The 19,508-nt window shown below is 36.5% G+C and overlaps 1 pseudogene; it reads right to left on the reverse strand.

Annotated features, from left to right (window-relative positions):
• Positions 1 to 421: 421 nt before the first annotated feature.
• Positions 422 to 18,795, reverse strand: LOC129024046 (dolichyl-diphosphooligosaccharide--protein glycosyltransferase subunit STT3A-like; annotated as a pseudogene).
• Positions 18,796 to 19,508: the final 713 nt, after the last annotated feature.

Raw genomic sequence — 19,508 nt, forward strand, 5'->3', positions numbered from 1 at the left:
AGTTTTAGTGTAAACTATCTCAATAAATCTTGTGAGAATCTTAAATGCTTGCACATAGATTTTCCATCTTTCATTGCTTTGCTGTGTGGTAAGTGAAGTGTTCAGTGCTATCTTCCAAGGCACTGTTTATCCTATTAATTACTTTCTGTTTTGATATTATTATTTCTCGTATTTTGATTAGATTATTTTTATTTTTTTATTCCTCACTTTAATTGACCACAGTAAAGCCATGATATTTTATTGGTAACCTGTTAGAATTGTAAAAATTATTTTATTTGGCCCAGCCATACTGCCTAGGACAAAAGTTGCATACAATTCTAATCTCATCTAGATCTGTTCTTATAAAAGGCATATAAAAAACTCTTCAACATCCTAAATATGATGCACTCAGTGTGAAGCATATCAGAGCTGGACATGACATTTATGTCCTTGATGGGCCTGGATTATCCAGGTCCTTTACCTTGTCTTTCCTAACCAGCCAATGTTCTGTGATACATGCTTTTTCCAGGACATAAAGCTCAAAGTAAGCCTTTATTCCCAATCTCAGCATTTCCAACATGGTCAAAGCTTGATGGATGGTTGGCTTTTGTGTAAACCTGTCCAGAGTGGTAGTAACACATCTTGTACATGAGGCAGTTGAGCAGCACTGGAGAACACTCATGGCCCACACAGAATTCCCCAATTGGAGTATAATAGTCATTCTCCTTGATATGTTTTCTTGTGTTTGTGCTACCTCCAATCTGGACCACCCAAAGAAACTTGCTGATATCATCATAGCAACATTCAGTGAAGTCTCCAAAAATGAACAGCACATAGCTGACCTCATGCTTTCTCATGATCTCATAGGGTTTTCCTCTGTAGATACCATTGCCCGAACTACTCAATAAATATTGGTATTATTTCATGTGTTATTGTCCACAAAAATTGTCCAGTTCACCTTAGCTATAATCTGGTAGCTATGATCCCAACATAATATGACCTTTGCATCCTCTGGAGTATTGTGACAAAGCCAATAATCTGCTTCTCAGTAGTCATCAGAAATTTTGCTACTACTGCCATATCCACCCCAGGCATATAGCATGAAGGAAGAAGAAGAGGACGCCTTACTGGTCACCCAGGAGTGAGTAAAAAGTGTAGGGGATGAGAAAGAAAGCCAGAATGGACCAAGGACATTTTGGCATTAATATCATCCTACTTACTGCTTCATTCTAAATCAGGTAGGTAGAATCCTGTTGCTTTTCTTGTCTAGATGACTTATGTCCAGTCTCTTCCTATATGTGGACAACATTTGGGAGACTCCAGTGCTGGAAAGAATGTACACAACAGGTGCCAATACTAGCATTAGATGCACCATTACAGCTTAAAAGTGCACACTGGTCACACCATACATGATATTAAACCTCTGAGCATCAAACAAGTTGCTAAAGCAGGAATAGAGGCCAATTAGAAATATAAGGACAAGGAAATGCACATCAAAATAGTATGAGGATCAAGTCATGGCTGATGCTCAGACACAGAAGCAATGATGGGGATGTTGATCTTAGCATAAGAAGGATACAGCAGTGAGTAGAAATGCCCTGTCCAGGGAGGGATTTTTTTCTGTCAGCATGAAGAGAGCTCCCATAGTGAGAAGGATAAGGCCTGCAAGAGAGAGGACACTCTGGAAAAGAACTTCAATTTGCTGTGGATTCAACTTGTTGCACAGGTAATCCAGAAAGACATGGATATGGCCAAGACCAAAAACCCCAATGGTTTCCATGCACTCTGATGAAAAGACGGGCTGGAAAGCCACAGAACAGGTCTGCATAGAAAGAATAGTGCCCAGGCAGTAAACAGTACAGCAGGCCATGTAGATCCAGTGGGAGAAACAGCCTGTGAGCATCGGCACCAGTAGATGGAGAGGGATCAAGTTGATCAGGAACACAACACCTCACCATGAAGAGTCCACGTAGAAACAAGCAAAGGCACACTTAGCCTCCCAATAGATGCAACGAGTCTTTACTGCCTTGATCCACATATTTTAGGTGAGTAGGATGCAAAAGATGGCAATCCCTTCATTATCATATGAGCCATTCACAGATTGGAAGATATATGTGGGAACCATAGCAAACACAGTAGCCAAAAGAAGCCCAGTGCCTGCATCCTTGAGCTCTTTTGTAAGGTGGCAATGACAATAATGATGAAAGAGTAGACACGCAGACATTCTGAATGTCCACGGTGATGTGGAAAAATTGGAGTATGTGGTAGATTGCAGCAGGGGTGATAATTAAGCCTAGGTAAATTGTTCCTCCAATGATTCATCCCAATGATGACTAGGTTCTCTCATCACATAAGCTATAGAATTTATAAAACTCTTCCTTAGCCAGAAACCTGGTAGTCTGATAATTAAAGTATGGATTAACCTCATAGATAACACTTTAAAATCTCAGGACAGCAAAGAGACAGCTGGAGAAAGATAACATAGTGGCCATTGACATAATGAGAAGCTTCAGAAGTGTGTTCTGCCTTCTCATAGGACAACCACAAAAATCCATCCAGCCTTAGTCATCTTGACATCAATGGGTGGCAACAGGCAACACTCATCTGGCCAGAATCCCTAAGCAATCCCCTAGGCTCCCTCAGCGATCTATTCAGTGGTGCACTCAACCCTGGCAACCTGATTATTTTTAATATTCATATTTTATATATGTAACTTATTGTTTAATACTTTCTTGTTCATTTCTGAATGGTATGTTTTAATCTCTTTGAGTATACCAACCAAATTTATTATAAAATATTTGTCAAATTATTTCATACAATTAACATCATCAAGAGGCAATTCCTGTCCTGTATTTAGTTGGTTGTATTTTTACTTTTAAAAGTTAACTTATTTTTTAATTGACAAAATTTTTATATATTTATCCTGCACAACATGTTGTTTTGAAATATGTATACATTGTAAAACAGCTACATTGAGCTAATTAACATACATTTTCTCAAACACTTATTTTTCATGGCAAGAACACTTAGAATGTTGGTTGTATTTCTTAGCTTTAGATTTCTTCATGCATTTTAGAGTTGTGGATCACAGGCTTATTTGAGGGGAACATATTTTTTGCTTTGCATTGCTTTATTTTTCTTTAATTCCCTTGGCTCCCTCCTCCCTGACAAGAAGTTATGAGGCTATTTTATAATCAAGGGTTGTGCCTTCTCCCTGGTAGGGATATGAAGGATTTACAAGACTGGTTAGTGAGCCTCAGGACAGCCCTGTCCTGACAGGGCTGTCCTGAGGCTATGCCAGTATCCTCAGGCTTACATTGCCTGGAAACCCCACAAAAATTGTAGCCTCAGGCACCAGTTGTCAGTATATTTTCACTCTAATTTTATTAAACATAAGTTCCTGGATTTAAGCAGTGAGGCCAACTTTATTTCTCCATTTTACACAGATCTGTAGTCCTTCCCACCCGCTAGGAGATGAAGTTGTAGCTTCTATTGCCTGCTTTGGAATATGGTACTTCAGCTCCATTAACCACTTCAGCCTTCTATTTTTGTCTCTGGTCTATGAAAATGTTTATCTTGTCAAGTATCTTTGATTATTTATTTTTATACTGTATCCATCTTTGCCAAATTTGTAGAGCAGAAGGGGTTACATCAAAGAAGAAACAGAACATGTCATTTTTACTGGTGTCTCTGGGTTCATTTTTAACTCACATTCCGTTAGTGATTTGTCAGTGTAATTCATAAAGGAAATCCAACCACTTTGGAGTAAAAATGACTATGGAGTATCCAGTAATTTAAAAATATAGATGATAATCAGTTACTAAAATTCTTTCTGCTCTGTTTCAAGAGGTGCTTAGCATTTAAAGAGTTATCTAAAACTTCAATTCAATCAACTAGTTAAGGATATTGGAATGGTTCCTCCTCATCAGCTATCACTGAGAAGAGCCTCAGTGTCTACATTTTAGTGTTGGTTAAGTAATTTTTGTACCCTTTTCTGCAAGAGTGAAAAAATTTACACTGAATATCAGGTTGTTGAATCTTTATATCTTTGCTTGTACATTAACACGTACCTGAGTGAAGGTCTGAAGTACTCTGTTTTTAAGCCCCAAAATGTTGTGTTTTATCGAGCTTTAAGCTGAAGGTCTTATTTCTAAAAATTATACCTACAAGGAAACAATCATTTCCTCTTATAAGAAGCACTACATTAATCTAAATTGAGACATAGACTGTATATTTTACCATATTATACCATATTATGTGGTTTTACCATGTTTGCCATATTATAAAGTCTGCATAGACAGATTAACATTTTTATTCAAGTGAACTAAGAATATATGTATCAATTAATTCACTCTACTGGACCTCAGCTGAGAAATATCCTTAGTATGCTTCAAGTCATTGACCATAGGTGGGGAATCCTTTGTATCCAGACATCCAGCAGGGTCCTTCTCCCTTTACGTTTCAATCTGCTAAGATTCCAAAGTGATGAATTTTACTTGGCTTGCCTCTTAATTATTTTACTCCATGATCTGATTGAAGACTTTGAGCCCTATTCTGGAACAATTCTTCTTTCTTGTTCTGCACAGATCAGGTCTTCCTCCAGTGTTCAAGCCATATTTACTTTCTGTGCACTGACTCAGCGGTGGCCACTGTAGACACTGCTTTCTTATGGCTTTTGCTTACGTCTCTTATCTTTATCAATTATTGGCCTCTTCTGTTTCCCTCCATCATACCAGCACTGAATGAAGGCCATAAAACTGTAGATGGGAATTTGAGGTATTATAGTTTACTTGGAAGTTGACCAAAGGAAGCACCATTAGGGGATTTAGAAATTGAAATGCAAATGAGGATAAAGCCAGAAAAGGGTATGCTATTACGAGGTTAGTACTATGGGCAACTGGGGCTCACTTCTACTGGAGACCTCTGAAATCCGGAATAATATATGCCTCAGAGTTATCCCCTTCCTTTTCCAGGGGAATGTTGGATCTAGTATTTATCCTCTAATTCCCATATGTCATTTCAAAAGGCTGCTCCCTAAGAGCACTAACCTTCTTAGGGCATTAACTTACACATGGGTGAAAGAAAGCCTTCAGGCAGAAATTTGCCATAGACAAGGTTGTCAGCTACTAGACAGTGAATGTTAAGAAAGTATGGAGGAGGTACTAGTAGTAGCTGATGAAACGCTCAATTCACTGGACTCATCCTCAATATCCATGTTTATTCTCCCACATGATCCCATAGTTAATTGAATAACGGGCATGGAATTGACCTAGAAAAAAAAAAAAACCATTACATTCTCTTTCTAGGCATTTCTCATTGGAACTGAAGAAGCTATTTGGTCTCACCTACTCAGGTAAGTTTGGGGGCTGAGAGGTAGCACTGTATGCAGCAAGAAAAGCATCAATAATTCCTGACTTCAGATAGAGAAATAAGGCAAATATACATAGAGAGACAAATTGGAGATGTTTGTTTACTAATGACATTGTAATGGCTTGTTCATATTCTGGGGATGTCTGTCTGTATTGCCTATCCTTGGGTTTCATGGATTATACCTGAGTTTTATAAGTTTATCCTTCACACTTAAATTTCAAGCATAAATTCTGTACTCTGAATGAACTTAGCAAATGAATTTCCTTCTAGACCCATTTAAAGAGGATGCACAAGAATACTGGTATATGGATAAAAAAACATAGGAGGTTGACAGCCTCCACATTTTACCAAAGTCAGACCAAGTTGGAGTGAGGAAGATGAAGTATATTACCAGATATATAGAGAAAAAAATACTATGAGGCACCTTATTATATCTGAGTCAAGTACATTTTCATTTTAACATTTTTTTATTATGGTGAAATATACAAAGCATAAAATTTGCCCTTTAACCATTTTTAAGTGTAAAGTTCAGTAGTATTAAGTGCATTCACATTGCTGTGCAACCATCACTATTATCTGTCTCCAAAACTCTTTTTATCTTTCCAAGCTAAAACTCTGTACCCAGTAAACAATAATTCCCTCTTTCTCCATTCCACAGCCCCAGGCAAACACCATATTATTTTCTGTCTCTATGATTTTGACTAGTCTAGGTACTCACACTATTAACGCACACATGTGTGAAAGAAAGCCCCTAGGCAGTAAGTGGACGCATACAGTGTTTGTCCTTTTGTGACTGGCTTATTTCACTTAGCGTAATATCTTCAAGGTTCTTTCATGTTGTAGTATGTGTTGGGATTAAATTTCTTTTTATGCTGAGTAATATTCCACTGTATGTATATGCCACATTTTGTTTATGCATTCATCCATCGATGAACACTTAAGTTGCTTCCTCCTTTTGGCTGTTATAAATAATGCCGCTATGAACTTGGATATACAAATATCTTTTTGAGTCTTTGATTTCAATTTCTTGGATATATATCCTGAAGTGAATTACTGGGTCATATGGTAACTCTATTTTTAATTTTTTGAAATTGCCATACTCTTTTCTGTAGCACCTGCACCATTTTTCATTAGCACCAGTGATGTATAAGGGCTCCAATTTCTGCATATTCTTTCCAACTGAGTCAAATAACTTTTAATAAAGATTTATAGTATCTTCCTCCAAGAGAGGTTTAGAATTACACATTCTTATTTTTCTGGTCCCAGTTGTTGCTAAGAACTTCTCCCTAGTAGAATTAACTTTCTTAGGGCATTAACTGACACATGTGTGAAAGAAAGCCCCTAGGCAGAAATTTGAAGTAGTTATAGTTAAAAACTTGTTTTTAATATTCTTTCTTAAATTAAAATTTTAAATTTACATGCAGTTGTAAAGATAAAAAAGTGACATCTCATATACCCTTTACCCAGTTATCCCTAATAGTAACATATTGCAAAAGTATAGTATAATAGCCCAAAAAGATATTGACATGGATATATATACTCAAAATACACAACAGTGCCATTACCAGGCTCCTTTAATGTCCTTTCATACCCAAGCTCCTTCCCATGCCATCCCAATCCCCTCTTTTACCCCTGGCAGCCACTTGTATATTCTCCATTTCTATAATTTTGTCATTTCAAAAATATTACATAAGTGGGATCATCCAGTATGTTCCATTTAGGGATTGGATTTTTTCATTCAGCATAATTCTCTGGAGATTTGACCAGATTGTCGTACCTAAATAATAAGTTCCTTTATATCACAGAGTAGTATTCCATAGCATGAATCTTTGTAATATTCACATGGCTAACATAATATGTTTAGCCATTTAACTATTAAAAGATATCTACATTGTTCACACTTTTTGGCTACTAAAAAGTAAATTTGCCATGAACTTTCATGTACAGATTTTTGTGTGAACACGCACTTTATTTATTAGGGATGAATGCCCAAGGGTGCAATTGCTGAGTCATATGGCAGTTGCATGTTTAGTTTTATTAAAAACTGACATATTGTTTTCAGAGTGGTTTTGCTGCTTCCCATTCCCACCAATAATGTATGTAAAATCCAGTTTCTCCACATCCTCAAAAGCATTTGGTCTGTTCATGTCCTTTGCCCACATTTAATGGGTTTGTCATTTACTTGTAAATTTGTTTAAGTTCTGTGTAGATTCTGGATATTAGACCTTTGTCAGGTGGATAGATTGCAAAAATATTCTCCAGTTATGTAGGTTGTCTTATCACTCTGATGATAGTTACTTTTGCTGTGCAGATGCTCCATAGTTTAATTAGATGCCGTTTGTCAATTTTGGCTTTTGTTGCAATTGCTTTTGATTTTTTTGTGATGAAATCTTTGCCCATGCCTATGTCCTGAATGGTACTTCCAGATTTTCTTCTAGGGTTTTTATAGTTTTAGGTTTTGCATTTAAGTCTTTAATCCATCTTGAGTTAATTTTTACATAAGGTATAAGGAAAGGGTCCAGTTTCTATTTTCTGCACACGGCTAGCCAGTTTTCCCAGAACCATTTATTAAATACAGAATCCTTTCCTCATTGCTTGTTTTTGTCAGATTTGTCAAAGATCAGAAGGTTGTAGATATTTGGTCTTATTTCTGAGGTCTTTATTCTGTTCCATTGGTCTATGTGTCTGTTTTCTTTTTGTTTTTTTGTTGGTTACTGCACCCCTGTCATATAGTTTGAAGTCTGGTAGTGTGATGCCTCCAGCTTTATTCTTTTTTGCTTAGGATCGTCTTTCTATACTGGCCCTTTTTTGGTTCTATATGAATTTTAAGGTAGTTTTTTTCTAATTCTGGGAAGGATGTCAATGGTAGTTTAATGGGAATAGCATTGAATCTATAAATTACTTTGGACAGTATGGCCATTTTCATGATATTGATTCTTCCTATTCATGAGCACGGGATGTTTTTCCATTTGTTTGTGTCCTCTCTTATTTCCTTTAGCAGTGGTTTGAAATTCTCCTTGAAGAGGTCCTTCACTTCCTTTTTTAGCTGTATTCCTAAGTGTTTTATTATCTTTGTAGCAATTGCAAATGGGAGCTCATTCATGATTTGGCTCTCTGCTTTTCTATTGTTCTATCTGCTTTTCTATTGTGTATAGGAATGCTTGTGATTTTTGCACATTGGTTTTGAATCCTGAGACTTTGCTGAAGTTGCTTATCAGCTTAAGGAGATTTGGGGCTGAGATGATGGGTTTTTCTAGATGATAGACTGGATAAAGAAAATGTGGTACATATACACCATGGAATACTATGCAGCCATAAAAAGGAACAAGATCATGTCCTTTGCAGGGACATGGATGGAGCTTAGCTCAGCAAACTAATACAGGAACAGAAAACCAAACACCACATGTTCTCACTTATAAATGGGAGCTGAATGATGAGAACACCTGGGCACAGGGAGGGGAACAACACACACTGCAGCCTGTCAGGGGTCAAGGGGACAGAGAGCATCCGGATAAATACTTAATGCACACGGGGCTTAATGCCTACGTGAATTGATAGGTGCAGCAAATCACCATGGCACATGTTTACCTATATAACAAACCTGTACATCCTGCACATGTACCCTGGAACTTAAAATTAAATTGAATTTTTAAAAAATTTGGTCTTTTCAATATTTTTAATCTTAGCCATCCTGATATGTGTATAGTAATACCTCATTGTGATTTAAATTGCATTTCCAAAATGGCTGATAATGTTGAATATGTTTTAATAGGTTAATTGCTGTATACAATTCCTATTCCATGAAATGTATATTTATGTTTATGTCTCATTTTGTAATCAGATTGCTTTGTCATTATTGGGTACTGCTGAGTCTTAAAAACTTCTAATACACTGTAGATAGTATTTATTTGTCAGATATACATAGAGTTTAGTTTGCAAGTATTTTCTTTTTTATTTAACTTTTATTTTAAATTCAGGAGTACATGTGCAGTTTTCCTATATAGGTGAAGTTGCGTCATGGGGGGTTGTTGTACAGATTATTTCATCACCCAGATATTAAGCCTAGTACCCATTAGTTATTATTCCACATCCTCTCCCTCCTCCCACAGTCCACCCTTTGATAGGCCCCAGTGTGTCTTGTTTCCCTCTGTGTGTTCATGTGTTCTCATCATTTAGCTCCCACTTATAAGTGAGAACATTCAGTATTTGTTTTTCTGTTTCTGCATTAGTTTGCTAAGGATAATGACCTCCAACTCCATCCATGTCCCTGCAAAGGCCACGGTCTCATTCATTTTTATGGTTACATAGTATTCCATGGTGTGTATGGACCACATTTGCTTTATCCAGTCTACCATTGATAGGCATTTAGGTCGATTTTATGGCTTTGCTATTGTGAATAGTGCTGCAACGAACACACGCGTGCATGTGTCTTTACAACAGAATGATTTATAGTCCTTTGGGTATATACCCAGTAATGGGATTGCTGAGTCTAATGGTATCTCTGTCTTTAGATCTTTGAAGAATCATATCACTGTCTTCCAAAATGGTTGAACTAATTTACACTCACATCAACAGTGTATAAACATTTCTTTTTCTCTGTAACCTCAGCAGCATCTGTTATTTTTTGACTTTTTAATAATAGCCATTCTGACTGTGTGCAATGGTATCTCATTGTGGTTTTGATTTGCATTTCTCTAATGATAAGTGATGTGAGCTTTTCATATGATTGTCTGCCCCATGTATGTTTTCTTTTCAGAAGTATCTGTTCATGTCTTTTGCCTACTTTTTAATGGGGTTGGGTTTGTTTGTTTGTTTGTTTTGTAAATTTGCTAAGGTTCCTTGTAGATTCTGGATATTAGACCTTTGTCAGATAAATCCATTGCAAAAATTTTCTCCCACTCTGTAGGTTATCTGTTTACTCTGTTGAGAGTTTCTTTTGCTGTGCAGATCTTAATTTAATTAGATCTCATTTGTCAATTTTTGCTTTTGTTGCAACTGCTTTTGCTGTCTTTGTCATGAAATCTTTGCCTGTGCCTATGTCCTGAATGGTATCACCTAGGTTGTCTTCTAAGGTTTTTATAGTTTTGAGTTTTACATTGAAGTCTTTAATTCATCCAGATTTGATTTTTGTATATGTTGAAATGAAGGAGTCCAGTTTTAATCTTCTGCATATGGCTAGCCAGTTTTCCCAGCACCATTTATCGAATAGGGAATCCTTTCCTCATTGCTTGTTTTTGTCAGATTTGTCGAAGATCAGATAGTTGTAGGTTTGTGGTCTTATATCTTTACTCTTTATGTAAGATGTCACACATCACTGTAGCTACTTTAAAAATTTTTTGTTTTCAATTTTCATTAGTTTGACCTTGCTGCGTGTTAAGCGTGGATTTTTTGTGTTTCTTTTTTTGTTTGGGTTTTTTCAGCTTCTCAAATCTATAGATGTATATCTTTTGCCAAATTTTGGAATTTTTCATTAATTATTTTTATAATTACATTTTCAGCCCTACCTTTTTTTTCTCTGCTATTTCCAGAACTCTGATGGCATTAATACTAGATATTTTGATATGGATTAAAGGGTTCCTAAGTCTGTTTGTAATTCTACTTTCTCACTGTTACTCAGTTTTGATGGTTTCTATTGTTCCATCTTCCAGTTCTTTGATTCTTTTTTCTTATATTGCCTGTTTCTTTGCTGGGACATTCTCTCTTTGCTGATAGTTTTTATTTTTGTTTGGTTCAAACATATTCATAATGTTTGTTGAAGCTTTTATTTTATCATTTGTTGAGGGCAACTGCTTTAAAATACTTGTCAGATCACTCTAACACCTCTGCAATCCTGGTGTGGGGATCTATTGGTCAACTATTTTCATTCAGATTAAGGCTTTTTGGTTTGGGGTATGAAGAATACTTTTGTTTTTATTTGAAACCTGGACATATTAGATATCATGTTATGAGTCTCTGTGTCTTATTTAAACTTTCTGTTTTAGGTCGTTTCATACGATAGCAGTCCAACAGAGAAAGGGAGACACCACAGTTTTACAGCCAGATGGAAGTAGAAGTCCAGGTTCTTTACTTGGCCTCTTTTGATATTCAACGTGGATGCACCTCTTGTTGTTGCTGGGTAGGGTAGAAGTTTGAGCTCTCCACTTGGCCTTAAGTGACACTTTTCTGTTGGGAGGCAGAAGTACTTGGTTATTGCTACTCACATGAGCTTCAGTGACACCACAAAGAGGGTGTCATCACAGTTAAGAGGTGATGAAAATCCTGTTTCTTCACTATTCTTCCTTTGAATACACCCTAATTAGGAGGGCAGGAGTGTCTTATTACTGCAGGGTATAAATGGATATCCTGCCCTCCATGTTGTCTTCTCTGTCACTGTGAGTGGGGCAGAGCCTTATTACCACTGAGCAGGAATGAATGTGAAATCCCTGCTCCCTATTTGTGCTTCTCTGACACCACCTCAGTGAGGGGTCGTGGCACTTCATTACAGTCTGACAAGTGTGAGTGGGAATGTCAAATTCTCAGCCTCCATTTGTTCTTTATTGGTGAAGGTGAAAGGGAGGGCTCCCTCAATGACATTTTACAGTGTTTGGTTGGAATATAGCAGATTGTCTAAATGTTCGTTCTGCTATGCTGACCTTTTCTTAGTCTTTTTTCTAAAGAGGGAAGACTTTTTTTTGAAAACTCACCGCTGTGTTGTTTCCTGAGTTCAGAGCTTCTTATCTACTTTATTCCCTTTTCTCCATATTTCAGTTATACACTTAAATAACTTAGAAGTTATTTTAGTTATACTAAGTGGGAGGAATAGAAAAAAGTTTATCTACTCCATCTTTACAGAAGAGGAAATCCATCTTTACATTTATTTAATTCAGAGAAAAAAAAAATAGCATGGCTGCTTTCATTTCCACCAGTATCTTTGTCATCCATTTATTTCAAAAGTCAAAAGGAGTGCAGAGCTATTCACCTATCAATCCCATTCTATGGTAAATCAATTTTCAATGTGATTCACAGGCAACTTTTTCTTTTCTTTTCTTTCTTTCTTTTTTTTTTTTTTTTGAGATGGAGTTTTGCTCTGTCGCCCAGGCTCGAGTGCAGTGGCATGATCTCAGCTCACTGCAACCTCTGCCTGCCGGGTTCAAGCAATTCTCCTGCCTCAGCCTCCCAAGTAGCTGGGATTACAGGCATGTGCCATCACACCCAGCTAATTTTTGTATTTTTTTTAGTAGAGACGGGGTTTCACCATGTTGGCCAGGCTGGTCTCAAACTCCTGACCTTAGGTGATCTGCCCACCTCGGCGTCCCAAAGTGCTGGGATTACAGGCATGAGCCACAGTGCCCGGCCTGACAGACACCTTTTGAATTTTTCTGCTATTTGCCTCTGTCCTCTGAATGCATAAGAGAAATTCTAAAATTTAGGGGCATAAAGTTAAGCCCAATGCAGTCAAGGTGAATGGAACTGTGAAGTGATGAGCTTCTGAATGCTCTGATCTCAAAAAGACTCCCCAGCATTTGAGACCAGGCCTCTCTTTTTGTCTGGTAGTGCTCTTGCCCCAAATACAGGCTTGAGAAATCCCAACAATCATTTCCTATCTTTTTCATTCAATAGCTTCAGGCAATTGATACTTAAATTATTGCTATAAATTTTGTAAATATAAGTTAAATTTCAAATTCTTTAAAAAAATCATTTCATCTCTCCTTATTGTAAACTTACTGACCAAAATAAAACAGCCAAATGCTTTGATTAAATGAAGATTCAAACATTATGTCTATAATTCTGTAAGAAAATGTCCCAGTTTTATCTCAGTATTTATTTGTGTCTTAGATACTCAATAATTGCATTTTTCTGCAATAACATATTACAATAAAATAAATGACTGAAGAGTAGCTTATATTGCTAACACAGATCACAGTGTGTCGCTAATGGAGTATTAACTGCTTTTTAAGCAACTGGATAAATCTGCTGATTCATAAGAGACTCATGTAAAGGAAATCCAATTCATGGTGGGGCTCTTACCACTTCTACGGACATAAAACACCTTCTTCCATATTATCCTTGTTTCAGTCATGGTAATATTGAGAGTAGCACCTGACTTGTAACAAGATCTTTTAACTGGGAGAGTTGACACATTTAATAATATGTCAAGTCTACTATTTAAGGGACAGACACTGCTCAAAATAAAAATGGTATTTAAGAATATCTTTCATGTAAAAATAATCCCCAGGGAACAAGGGTTTGCTCCATTTCAAAGATCAGAAAAGCAGTGCTGAAAGAGCATTATGAGCTTTTCAGAGACAAAAAAAACCCTATGACTTTAGCTTCATCCCTGGGAATCCCTCCATGATTTTATATCTAAGACAACCACTCACAGAGGCCCATGCAAAACTTTAACAAAAGCAAAACATAACACTTAAGCAGACATATTTTTTTTTCTTCTTTTAAAAAATTGAGACAGGGTCTCATTCTATCTCGCAGGCTGGAGTGCAGTGGCATGATTATAGCTCACTGCAGCCTCAAACTCTTGGGCTCAAGCAATTCTCCTGCCTCAGTCTCCCAGCTAAGACTACTGTCTCTCAAGTAGCTAAGACTGTAAGCACATGCCACTACACTTATTGATTGATCGATTGATTGATTGATTGATTTTGAGATGAGTTCTCGCTATTTGGCCCAGGCTGATCTCAAACTCCTGGCCTTAAGTGATCCTCCCACCTTGGCCTCCCAAAGCACTGGAACTACAGAGATGAGCCACCATGCCCGGCCCTCTCGGCAGATGTCTTCATGGCTCAGTTTTCCGCAGCATCTAGAGCACCTTCCTGTTTTGTATGTCTTTGTAAGACAGTCCAAACTAAGAAGAAAATAGTTCCAACTGAAGCATGGTTTGGAAATGGGGGCTGTGCTTTTCTTACAGGTATGCATATGATTTATCATTTTTTGAAAGAATAATATGGTAAATTTGAAAATAAGATATGTATAAGAAAAATGTGACATTTATATTTTTATGAATTTCAAAAAAGATGAATATTTAAAATAACACTCTTCACTTAGACTCATATCACAGTCCTCCAAGAATGGATACATGTAGTAGTTGTTTAAACAATAGCTTACAAGAAGTTGTGTAAATTGTGGTGGCTACATAGATATATACAGGCTGTAAATTGTTTTTAAGTTGTTAACATCTACATTTAGGAATAGAAAATTATGATACCAAATCTACATTTCAGCATCACTTGCTCCTGAATGCAGCATATAAGTTCTATTGCCTATGTAGATAGATGATCCAGAAATGTGACTTGGTGACTCGAAAGGAATATGTGGAAATCATCAGTCCCAAAGTATCAAAAAGGATCTTTTACACTATTGGATAAATAATTGTACATCTATTAAAAATATTTTAGTAAGTAAACAAATCTCAAATATAAAGCTCAAAGAATTTTTACATATGTACCAGATCAAGATGTTGAATTCATCCCCCTATCCAGATAGCTTGTTTGTGCCTGTTTAATATTCCCCAGAAAGTAGCAACAATTTCAAATGCTATCACTATGAAATTGTTTTGGTTGTTTTGGACTTCTTAGAAATGAAATCATAATTTGCTCTCTTTTCTGTTTGGCTTTCTTTCACCCAATATTTTGTCTGTGAGATTCATTCACATTTTTATTATTATTATTATTATTATTATTATACTTTAGGTTTTATGGTACATGAGCACAATGTGCAGGTAAGTTACATATGTATACATGTGCCGTGCTGGTGCACTGCACCCACTAACTTGTCATCTAGCATTAGGTATATCTCCCAATGCTATCCCTCCCCCCTCCCCCCACCCCACAACAGTCCCCGAAGTGTGATGTTCCCCTTCCTGTGTCCATGTGTTCTCATTGTTCAATTCCCACCTATGAGTGAGAATATGCGGTGCTTGGTTTTTTGTTCTTGTGATAGTTTACTGAGAATGATGATTTCCAATTTCATCCATGTCCCTACAAAGGACATGAACTCATCATTTTTTATGGCTGCATAGTATTCCATGGTGTATATGTGCCACATTTTCTTAATCCAGTCATTCATTCACATTTTTGAATATATCAGTTTTCAATTCCTTTTTTTTATCTGAGTTATTTCCCATTGTATGGACATATTAGGTATATTTATCCTTTCATGTGTGGATGGACCTCTGTGTTTTTCCAGGATTTTTGTCATTATATATAAAGCTCCCAAGAAAAACATTCTTGTTCATGTTTTTTGGTGCATATGTATGCGCATTTCTATTATATACATAGCCGAGGGTAAATTTTCTGGATGCTAGAGTATTTGTTTTTGGCTTTATCATTTGCTAGTACAAATTTTTCCAAAATCGTCTTACAAATCTAACCACCAATCAACAATGTGTAAAAGTTCCAGTTACTTTATAACAGCAAGAACTCATCTCAGCACATGGTATTCTCAGTCCTTTTAATTTTAGCTATTCTGGAAGTGGCCTACTGATACCTCACTGAGGTTTAAACTTGCATTTCCTGATGACTTAAGATGTTGAACACCTTTTCCTACACTAGTTAGCAATCTGAATTGGAAGTGAACTAGTTTAATTTTAAACGGTAGAAATGAAATGTTTTTATTTTTTTCATACATATTAGGTAAAAACAGTTGTCATTTCACAAAATTCCCTAAAACCATTCACTATTATTCCAAACTTGAAGAGAAGAAATCAGAATCACATAAGAAAGCCAAACGTCAGTGGTAAGAAAGTACTATAACTGCCAAGCTTTAGCTCAACAGAGCTTCTCTGATCTTTTGCTTTTTGTTCTCTGCTAATCATCAAAAATAGAGAGCAGGCTATCTGTCACAAACAATCAGGGAGGCATATTGTATTATCTATTTTCACACTGTTATAAAAAATATCACCTGAGACTGGGTAATTTATAAAGGAAAGAGGTTCAATTGACTAACAGTTCCATATGATTGGGGAGGCCTCAGGAAGCTTACAATCATGGTAGAAGGCAAAGCGGAAGCAAGGCACCTCTTACATGGCGGCAGGAGAGATTTAGAGAGTGAAAGGGGAACTGCCAAACCCTTTAAAAACCATCATCTCTCAGGAGAACTCATTTACTATTACAAGAACAGCATGGGGGAAGCTGCACCCATGATCCAATCACTTCCCACCAGGTCCCACCCTGAACACATGGGGATTACAATTCCAGATGAGATTTAGGCGGGGACACAGAGCCAAACCATATCACATGTGATAACACTAACAAAATTAGTTACATCTCAAAAGTGGTAACTGTTAGAATAGTACAAGGATTAAGAGGTTATATTAAGATTTTATAAGATATGATCAGTGGCATTTTATTTGCCACACATGGGTGTTTTTATAATTTGGTCTGCATACTGAATCATAATTATGCACAAATTACTTATGATGTATATGAATATGAATGTGCATAATATAAAACTATGTAGAGACACATGCTACTATAAATAAATACTCATCCAAAAAGCTCTTGATAGTTCATTAAGCCTCATAATTTGTTGGAGGCTCATAAATGACAAAGATTATACATTTTTCTGAAGGCAAAAGGCAGAATTCCAGTGAGTCTCAGGTCTTAGAAGAAAGAATAACTTCATACTCTGGCATAATATTGGAGTCAGATGGTGGTGTCTTAAATTCTTATAACAACTAATCATATTGGGAGTTTGGCTATAAATGCAGCCATCTCCAGTCCACTGATCTGAATATTCCTGGGCTACCAATCATTTAACATTTGTCTACAAGTGCTATAGCTGTGTCACAATTACTGACTACATACACAGAAATAAATGGAGCTAAGTTGCTTTTGTCTTAAAATCGGACACATTTAAAGTTTATTGAAGCATTTGCCTGACAAGACAAACTTTGGAGTCAGACTTCAGTTTGAGTCTTGAGTAAGTAACTTAACAACGATCTGAATCTCCATTTCCCTCATTGTAATATGGAAGCCAGTTTCCACTGCCTCCACCTTTTCATTGAGTTTTAAAGATAGTATACGTTAAATTATTGCAAATTGAAACAGACTAAGGTAATAATACAAAATGTTGTTTATACTAAACTTTTGCAACTTATGAGAGTTCTTGTCTTCCCAAAGAAAGTACAAAAAATAAAAATAAGGTGGTAAATTTAGAAGTTTTTAGATTGGCCATTGTTGGATGGTTGTTGGTGCTTGATATGTTTCTGTGAGGATTCCTTGTATACTTCTGTCCACTTTTGTTTATTTTCAAAATTTTCCAAAATGTAAAATTCAAAAAGAAGCCCTTTAAATTAAAATACTATAAGTCATAAGAGGAAAACATTGCAATGCAGTATTTCTCAAAGAGGTGTCCCTGAGACCAGCAGCATCAACAGCTGTATGGGATCTGGTATAAAATGCAAATTATTGGGTACTGTCCCAAATCAACTAGATCAGAAACTTTGAGGGTGGGTTTCAGCAATTTATTTTTTTAACATGCCCTCCAGGTGATTTGGATGCAAGACTAAATAATGGGAACCACTGATGAAACAAAAATATTATTCTGGAAGTTAAGAGATCTGAATTTTAGTTCAGGATCAATTGGTTTGGCAACCTTGGACAAGCCACATACTTTCTCTGAATATCAGTTCTCTCATCTCCAAATGAGGTCTGGATCATATAACTTCCTGGACTTTTTCTACCTTAGCCTTCTAGGATGACCCTGAAACACACAAATTAGGTAAGGAAGTATGATCTCTGAGAAACTACTATCTAGAATTTGGTAAATTATACGAATTGGGAGCTTTGTTGACTATACAAAGGGCTAACAATTAAACCAGTTGTGGCTTTAATTAATAGGTTCTTTGTATATAGCTGGGAGAGTATGAATTTTCATCTCCACATACAATTTGAAATGTAAATTTTCCTTTACAAATAGAAAGTGTTTCGGGTTTCTTATTACAATAGTCACTGATTTTACTATTAAACCTAGATGACTTGGGGTGATTTGCTTGTGTTGTTGTAATTGTGTGTTTTTGTTTGATGCAGAATGGGGACTTATATTTTCTATAACTGTAACTCATTTGAGAACTAACAATTAGGTTCTTAACTATAACTATTTATAAATAACAACTTATGAACCTAAAAAGTATTTGCAAAGTACTTTTAAGCACTAATACTTGTCAGGAGTTTGTGTAAGTCTGCCACACTCCTCTGGTTCACCACAAGATGTTAAAAAGTTTACAGTGTCATGAAATTTTGGCCACTCTGAATTATGTTTAGAGAGAACAGAGAGAATATGAAGTGAGGGGAAGAGATTAAGAATCCTTTCTACAAATTTCTACCATCAATTGGCAGTACCTTTCTGCAGCTGAACGCTTAGAAATATTAGCAAAATAATGAGGACAGTCAAGCACGTTGGACCTGGAGGAGTGTGATCAAAGGCCTCATTCAGAAACATAAACTGGGAGCTCATTTTCTTATCAGATGTGATTAAACTATGAGAAGGCAAGCAAGAACTTCCTTTATTGTCATCCCATGTAACCTTATAGATTCTGATAACACTTCTGGCACTGCTTACTCCTTTCAGTCACTATTAAAGAGCAATTAAATGGGAGACCAGGAAGTTGTAATGCTTCTGGGCCCTCTACGTTCAGGGAATGTAATGCGTAGGGCTAAGAAAAAGGGGTCCATCCTCAATAAAAAGCCACAGGAAGCCCCTTCCATCCCAAATGGTCTATTGGTACAGATTTAAAGTGTCTTGTGGATAACAAAGATACCTGATTTTTTAAAACCCAAAACACTGTTGTTATTTACTAATCCTTGAAGAAATGACAGCAATAAGCTGGAATAATTCTGCACATGGAGCAAGCAAGAGGCTTGCAATGCTCTATTTATGGAGATTTATAGCAAAGTAAAGACAGGTGTTTGTTTGTTTCTTTTTTTTTTCTTTTTTTCTTTTATTTTATTATTATTATACTTTAAGTTTTAGGGTACATGTGCACAATGTACAGGTTAGTTACATATGTATACATGTGCCATGCTGGTATGCTGCACCCATTAACTGGACATTTAGCATTAGGTATATCTCCCAATGCTATCCCTCCCCCCTCCCCCCACCACACAACAGTCCCCAGAGTGTGATGTTCCCCTTCCTGTGTCCATGTGTTCTCATTGTTCAGTTCCCAC

This window comes from Pongo pygmaeus, chromosome X (genome assembly GCF_028885625.2).
Source record: "Pongo pygmaeus isolate AG05252 chromosome X, NHGRI_mPonPyg2-v2.0_pri, whole genome shotgun sequence".
NCBI lineage: Eukaryota > Metazoa > Chordata > Mammalia > Primates > Hominidae > Pongo > Pongo pygmaeus.